Source organism: Tenrec ecaudatus, chromosome 3 (genome assembly GCF_050624435.1).
Source record: "Tenrec ecaudatus isolate mTenEca1 chromosome 3, mTenEca1.hap1, whole genome shotgun sequence".
Taxonomy (NCBI): Eukaryota; Metazoa; Chordata; class Mammalia; order Afrosoricida; family Tenrecidae; genus Tenrec; species Tenrec ecaudatus.
Window position 1 is genome coordinate 112,007,390 of NC_134532.1, and position 8,151 is coordinate 112,015,540.

The window sequence follows — 8,151 nt, forward strand, 5'->3', positions numbered from 1 at the left end:
CTAATGGACTAATGGACCACTCAAACATCATGACACCAAGATCAGAAAAACTAGATGGTTCCCAGCTGCCTCTACCAACTGTTCTGAAAGAGATCATGTGAGAAGGTCCAAAATAGGAAAAGCAAAAATATGAAACCAAACTCAAAATTGTAAAAAGACCAGGTTCACTGATCTGCTAGAAACTGGTAGAACCCCCAGGTCTATGCCCCCCCCCCACTCACTTTTCAAGTCTAGAAATGAATTTACCCTATAGTTCAATTTTCAATTAAAAAAATAGCCAGGCCTAGAGGGGAACAATAATACTAGGGAGGTACGCAGGCCTCAGAATAATCAACTATTTGAGATCAAATGGTAGCATTTCCCTAAGGACAAAATTCAGAAGAATTGGGGGGAAAGAGGTGGGAGGAGGGGATCAGGAAACATAGGGACCAGTGGGATAATTGGTGTGATATTGTGAGGATTGCCATCAATGAAATGAAACAAAATACATATGAATTACTGGATAAAAACTGCCCTGCCCGATGAAACCTCACCCAATTCACAACAAGTAAAGTTTTGTTTGTTTTTAAAAAGAACTTACAGCATGACAAAATAATAATTTATAAATTATCAAGGGTTCATGAGGGAGGCGGGGATCAGGAAGAGAGGGGGTGGAAATGAGGAGCTGATGCCAGGGGCTTAAGTGCAGAGCAAATGTTTTGAGAATGATGAGGGCAATGAATGTACAAATGTGCTCTACACAATTGATGTATGGATGGATTATGATAAGAGTTGTATGAGCCCCTAATAAAATGATTTTTTTTAAAAAGAACTTACAATTTTGGAAATTCTATGGGCAGTTTTACAGTAACTGTCAGTCAGAATGGAGTCAACAACAATGTTTTGGGTTTGGGTATTGATTGCATTTATTCATTTGTTTTACTAATTAACTACCATTGTGGCAAATGCTTTGAATGAGCAGATTGGGATGCTCTGTGTTAATCTTGGTCGACTAGAGAAACAAATCCAGGACATTCATGTGTGTGAGAGAGAGTTTAATATAAAAGAGCAGCTGTACATTAAGAAAACACCCCAGCCCAGTCCAGATCAAGTCCATAAATCTGATATTAACTCATATGTCTGATGCCAGTCTATAATTTCCTCTTCAGACTCATGCAACACATGCAATGATGCTGAATGCAGGAAGATCACAGGCCAGTGGTTGGAAAGTCTTGTGAATCCCGTGGCGGTGGAAGCATCTCAGTGCTGGCATGGGTCTCCATGTGACTTCTCCAGCTCCAGGAGTCTGGTTCCATCTGGGGTCTGCATGTGGCTTGTTAGCAGGAACTTAAACAGAGTGAGGAGCGTGTATCTGGCCTCCAGTGATCTATTTATCTCCTTAGTGCTTCCAAATGAGGTCATAAAGCTGCGATCTGATTGACAGGTTAGACTCCACCCCTTTGCAAGTTGACAGATTATATAACTGCCACACTCTGCAAAGACTAAACAAGGGAAGGCTGACTAGAACTGACTTGCTAAAAAAGCTAAGCTGATAGAGCCCTGGAGCCAGAGCCCTGGAGCTGGAGGAGCCATGTGGACATGTGGAGACCCACACCAGCACTGAGATGCTTCTACAACCACTGGATCCCAAAGACTTTCCACCCACTGGCCTGTGATCTTCCTATACTCAGTGTCATTACATGGCTGTGTGAGTCTAAAGAGGAATTTATGGACTAGTATCAACATATGGGCTAATATTATACTTATGGACCTGACCTGGATGGGGCTGGGATTTTTCTTAATGTATAATTGCTCTTTGATATAAGATTCCCTCTTATACACATATGAGTGTCCGTGGATTTGTTGCTTCAGGCCACCCAGACTAACACAGCAAGTGACCCGAACTGCTCAGGTAAGGCTTTGTCTTTGCAAAAGAGACTCTCTTTGGATCTAGTGTGTTGTGTCAAAAAAGCACCACACCTAGCACTTGTCTCAGGTAATGTAACCTTTTTAGAAAAGGTGAGTCCTCAAAACAGGTAGGATAACTTAGAGCAGGGCAGCCAAACGGGAAACAATGATGAACGATTCCGATGCCCACATTCCATGTAGAGTGTTAGATAATGAACTGGAAACTACCTATTGTCTGAGCCACCTAGGGTGCTCACTGTCAAGATCCCCACCCTCCCCAACACAACGCTTTAAACCTGCCATTCAGACTCTTCTCATGGGGCTATTGAATAGAGTTCTCATTGCCACAAATGAGTGCAGGTTGAACCTTCTGATTTCAGTCATGCACAGAGTAGTTTGCTTAGCCAAGCCTAGATTATTGAGAAATCTATGACCTTTAGATCCAGGGCTCACTCTGATGCCAATCGATAGGGTCAGGACCAGTCCTGAGTGAACCTTAACTTCTAGGGAGGAGCAGTATTGTAGTATATTCTCCTAACAAATGCTCATACTCTGGTGAAGTCTATGAGAAAATCTACACAAAATACCTTAGAGTGTGCTTTCTGATCAAACATTGTATCCGTTCACTCTTTTCCATCTGAATGTTGGTGCTATGGAGGCGGGGCTGTCTGCGCCTGTAAAAGTCCATGGATAGCCTCAGGGCCCCGCAGGGGCACTTCTACCTGGTGCTATAGGGTCACTGAGTGGAATCAACTCGATGGCAGTGAGTCTGGGTTAGGGGGTACTTAAAGAAGATTCTATGGCCAATCTTATACATTCCATGTTGTGAAATAAGTTAAACGATGAAGAAGGGATATTTTATGCGGTGTTGTTGTTAGGTGCCACGGACCCTATTCCAAATCCCAGCCACCCTGTGCGCAGCAGAGTGCAACACTGCCTGGTCCCGTGACAACCTCACAGTTGTCATGTGGGAGCGCATGGTTGCAGCGACGGTGTCCATCCATCTTGGCAAGGGACTTGTCATTTTTGCTGCCCCTCTACTTCACCGAACATGATGTCCTGCTCCAGGGACTGGTCTCCCGCCAACACGTCCCAAGAACAGGAGACACGTCTCAGCCCCTTTGCTTCTAAGGAGCATTCAGGTGGTGCTTCTTCCTAGACAGATTAGTTCTGTCTGTCTGTCTGTCTGTCTGTCTGTCTGTCTATGTCTGTACACGTAGGTGTGTTGGTGTTCATTTACCCAATCCACACGTATACACAAGCCCACCCATGTGGCCCCATCCCTGTAGGTGCAGAGGAGTTGAGTGTATGTATACAAATATATGTGTATGTCACATGGAAGAGTTGGAGGAAATTGTGTAAAGTGAAGTAAGCCAAGGACAATATGAGTCCACTGAGGTAAGCTTAAAAAGAACAAGGGGCATAGGGGAAAGCCACTAAATTCCCAGGGGGAGTCCCACGCACTCTGGCAGGGGTCAGATCCAACCCAGGGTTGCATATGGCAGCCAACTAAAATGGAGGGGGAAAGAAGAAGATAAAAACAAAGAGGACATGGATAATGGGGGAACGGGCACTAACATCTCCACCAGGAGGGTGTTGTTTATGTCTCCACAGGAAAGGGAGAGAGGGACCAGACCTCAACCTAGTAAGCCAAGTCTTGAGGGCAATATACTCACCTGAAGCAGCAATATAACAGTCTTCAGGCTGGCCCCAATCTCAGCTATGTGGACCCCCTCCCCAGAAGAATGCACTACAGAGGACAGCACTGAAGATACAGCCCGGGAAGTGTGGCAGGTTTGCCCAGACCACACGGAAGCAAACTAAGAGGGAAAGAGAGAGAGACAGAGAGAATGGACCGCAACCTGGCCCATAAAGCCCCAAGGACGACACTCCTGCTCAGAGCAGTCAAGGTACAAAGAGGACCGTAGACCCACCATGAGATATGACGTCCCCTCACTGCCCTTACTGACCCACAGCACTGCAGGAGCAGCACTGGAGACACAGTGTGTGAATTATGCCAGGCCTTCTCTGCCACACCGGGGCAAAACACGAAGGGAGTGCAACAGGGCAGCAAGGGGAACAAAGAAATGAAGTCCCCTAGGAATCCCAAAAATAGACTTCAGACTTGGAGGGCAGGGCTTGGTACCTCATCAGACTTGATTAGAAAACATGCTTAAGGGTCAGCAGAGAGACCTGGAACTATTTAGGTCTCTCTCTCTCTCTCTCTCTCTCTCTCTCTCTCTCTCTCTCTCTCTCTCTCTCTCTCTCTCTCTCTCTCTCTCATATCCATCTATATAAGATAGGCAAGATAAACAATCCCTAGGAGAAAGCAACAGGACCAATGGTTCTGGGAGAAGAGGGGAATTGGGGGACAGGGGCCTGGTCAACAAACCCAGAAACAAGGGAACAATAAGAGATCTAAAATTGAGGAGGAGGAGGAGGAGGAGGGCATAGCATGCCTGGTGGGGTTAGATCAAGGGCAATGGAGCAGAGAGGAATTATGAGAGTCAAATGATTGAACATGATAGTGGGACAGAAGGAAAGTAAAGGGAAATAGAGAAAAGAACTAGGAGGCAAAAACACTTATACAAGTATAAACATAGGCATGTTCATATTTAAATATATAACAAATGTGATATAGGCCTATGTACATGTGGGAAACAGAAAGATTTCTCCCAAGTTGTCTCCCCCAAATATATGCCAAACTCAGCTGCTTGATACACATGGCAAATGACTATACACTTGGAGGTCAGTGGTCAAGAAAAGTAGGCCAGAGGTTATTCTCCCCAAGGATCATCAGCCATCTAGAGCAATCAGACTGATAGTCTGTCCCACCCCAAGTAGGGTCCACTCCCTTCTGATTAGGATAGTAGTAGATTGTTTCCCTGAAGGAAAGCCCATGGAGGTCAAGCCCATTCAAGGGTGACCAAGGTTAGGCAGCCATCATGAATCTAGGGTCCACCCTTCTTATCACATGTATGCCTCTAGTTCCTCCCCTTCCTATCATGTGTACAGCCCTAGCTCATCCCCTTCCTCTTACACCTATGCCCATTGTATAGCCCCTTCCTATTGCTTGTATTACTTATTGTACAGCCCCTTCCTGTGAAGTGTGTCTTTACCTGTAATTAGGAGGCATGGACACCCCCAAAGATATATAAACCTTGATTAGCAATAAATATCTCCTCTCTCTCCCCTGCCCTGTACCACCAAGTGAAGCTAAGGTGAGCATGCTACCATGAAATGTATCTGACTTTTTTGTTTTACTCTCTCCTATTGTTCTTACGCTCTATGACTTTATTATAATCTTTACATATCTCAACCATACAATTGCACTTACTGAACCTGTGATTACTTATGGGAGGCTTGCTTTCCCCCCCCCATATATATATACATACTTATATGTTAAGTATTAAGGAAACAGACAGACATTTGGCCTCTACTCAAGTCCTCCCTCAACACAAGAGCACTTTATTCTCATAACCTGGCATTCTGTGACACTCACCTTCCCGACATGATCACTGAAGACCAAATAGATGCATAAGCAAATGTGGTGAAGAATGCTGATGGTAGCTGGCTATTAAAAGATATAGCAACTGAGGTCTTAACAGCTTGCAGTTAAACAGATGGACATCTAGCAGGGAAGCAGCAAAGCCAAAATGGAAGAAGCACAACAACCTGTGTGATCACGAGGTATCGATAGGATCAGATAAGAGGCATCAGAAGACCCAAAATAATCATACCAATGGGAATGAGTGGGGTCAGATTGGAGACCCATCTATAGACAATTAGACATCCCCTCACAGAAAGGTCACACGGAAGGGAAGAGCCATCCAGGGTACAGTGTAGCACCAGGGAAACACACAACAATCTTCTAGTTCTTTAATGTTTCCTCGCCCCGCCCCTCCACTATCATGACCCCAGTTCTACCTTACAAACCCAGCTAGACTGGAACATGTATACTGGTACAGAGGGAGATCTTGACAATCGGAATCCAGGACAGATGAACCCCCCCCAGGAACAATAATGGGAGTAGTGATACCATAAGGGTAGGGGGAAGGTAGGGGGAGAAAGGGGAAACTGATTGCAAGGATCAATGTATAACTACAAACACACACACATCCAAGGGGGGTGAACAACAGAAACATGCGTGAAGGGAGACAGCAGATGGTGTAAGATATGAAAATAATAATAATTTATAAAGGGTTCACGAGGGTGGGAGTGGGGGAGGGAGGGAAGAAAGAGGCGCTGATACCAAGGGTTCAAGCAGAAAGAAAATGTTTTGGAGATGATGATGGCAACATATGTACAATTGTGTTTGCTACAATTGATGTATGGATGTTATAAGAGCTGTAAGAGCCCCCAATAAAATGATTTCTAAAATAAACAAGTGGGAGCAACCAAATATATGTGTACACACACACACCCTTCAGCACATGCATCCATATATTATGCACCATTGATCTTATCCATAAGAGATTATGAACCTGAGTATTTTTCTCCTAAACAAATAGCTACAACATAAATTGTGAGTCAACACAATTAGACTGAAGCATTTTCAGGGCTATATCATGAGTTTAAAATTTTAATCTTCAAAACAAGATAGTAAATCATTAATCTGTCTTTTCATTTCAACCAGCCATTCAGTCAATTAGTGGACAAACATTTATCAAAGTCTACCACAGGTCAAGGAGCCCTGGTGGCACCGTGGCTCAGTGTGTGGCTAATAGTGAAAAAAAAGTGTTTGCAGCCCACCAGCTGCTTTGGGGGAGAAAGACGGCAGCCTTTGAATCCCTATTGGGCAGTTGTACTCTGTCTCCTAGGGTCATGGTAAATCAGAATCCACTCCCTGTGGACGGGATGCTGTGTGGTTTTAGATGAGTTTCTCTATGTAAAAACTTTCTTTAAACTCAAAACCAAACTCACTGCCCTCAAGGCGATACAGATTGATAGCAACTCTCTTAGACAGTGTAAAAGGGCACCTGTGTGTTCCCGGGACCCTAACTGTTTCGGGGAGTAGAAAGCCCCGCCTGTGTCCTTCAAAACAGCCAGTGTTTTCGAACAGCCAGCCTCTTGGATCTCAGTTTAAAGCCTAACCACTAATCGTAGGGATGAGTCAGGTGTTGCAAACACTTAAGGAATGTGTTGTTATAAACCAATCAGGCTTTCTGTGCTGCCCTATCAAAATCCAGAGACAATGAAAATAATCTAGTTTGAACCCAAGGCTTAAATCGTTGTGTGACTTTGAAAAGGTCTTTCACCTCTCCTGTGCGTCATGGCTTTCATTTACAGAACAGAGAGTTAATCCAGGTGAGTTCTAGCGTCTAAAACAATTTATGACACAATGCTGGGGTTAAGGACTCCGCCTCTGCCTGAATGTGGAAAGTCAAGAGAAGTGTCCGAAGGTCTGTCTTTATGGCTCAGGACACAGCCTCGCTTTGCATTTGTTGAACAACTCTCTCTCACACTCATCCTTCAGGGCTGCTTTGAGGACTCACCGAGATAAAACCATGGGGTTTTCAAGGTTGTGACCTCTCGGAAGCAGAGCGCAAGTCTGTCTCCCGAGGGCCTCTGGGTGGGTTTCCACTGCCCACATTTTGTCTAGTAGCCACCCCAGAAAAATCAGAAGAGTAGCTATTGACACGAGTTGACACAGTGGCCACTGAGAGGCTGGCACAGGACCAGGCTGTGTGTCCTTCTGTTTGTACGAGAGGGTCTTTAGGAAACAGAACTGATCTGAAGGCACCTCGCAACATTTGAAAGAGGTGCCCCGGTGGCAACCTTTGAAAGAGGTGCCCTGGTGGTGCAGTGCTCACGCATTCTGCTGCTGCCCCAATGACCCTTAAGCCCTTCAGCCACGCCCCAGAAGGAGGTCGAAATCTGCTTCCACAAGGATTAGCCTAAACCAAACTCACTGCCGTTGAGCGATTTTCTGACACACAGCCACCCTTTGACAGGCTTGGAAACCTTATGGGGAACCTTGTAGTCAATCCTATACAAAGCAGCTTCCGGAAGTTCGTGGGAAATTGGAGGGCAAAGATCGTGGGATTTCCCCATGAATTTTGTGAAGCCCCCTCTTGTGGTTGCTGTGAGTTTGAACCAACCCAAGGATTTGGGGTGAGCTGAGGAAACGCTGTACATGGGAACACTCCCAAGGAGATCCCTGCCGGAGTCCCAGAGTCAACTGTGACTTTGGCTTGTGCTGAGAAAATGGTTGATCCTGTAAGGGGAACACGCCCACTGCGAGAATGGAGAAAAGTGGAGTTT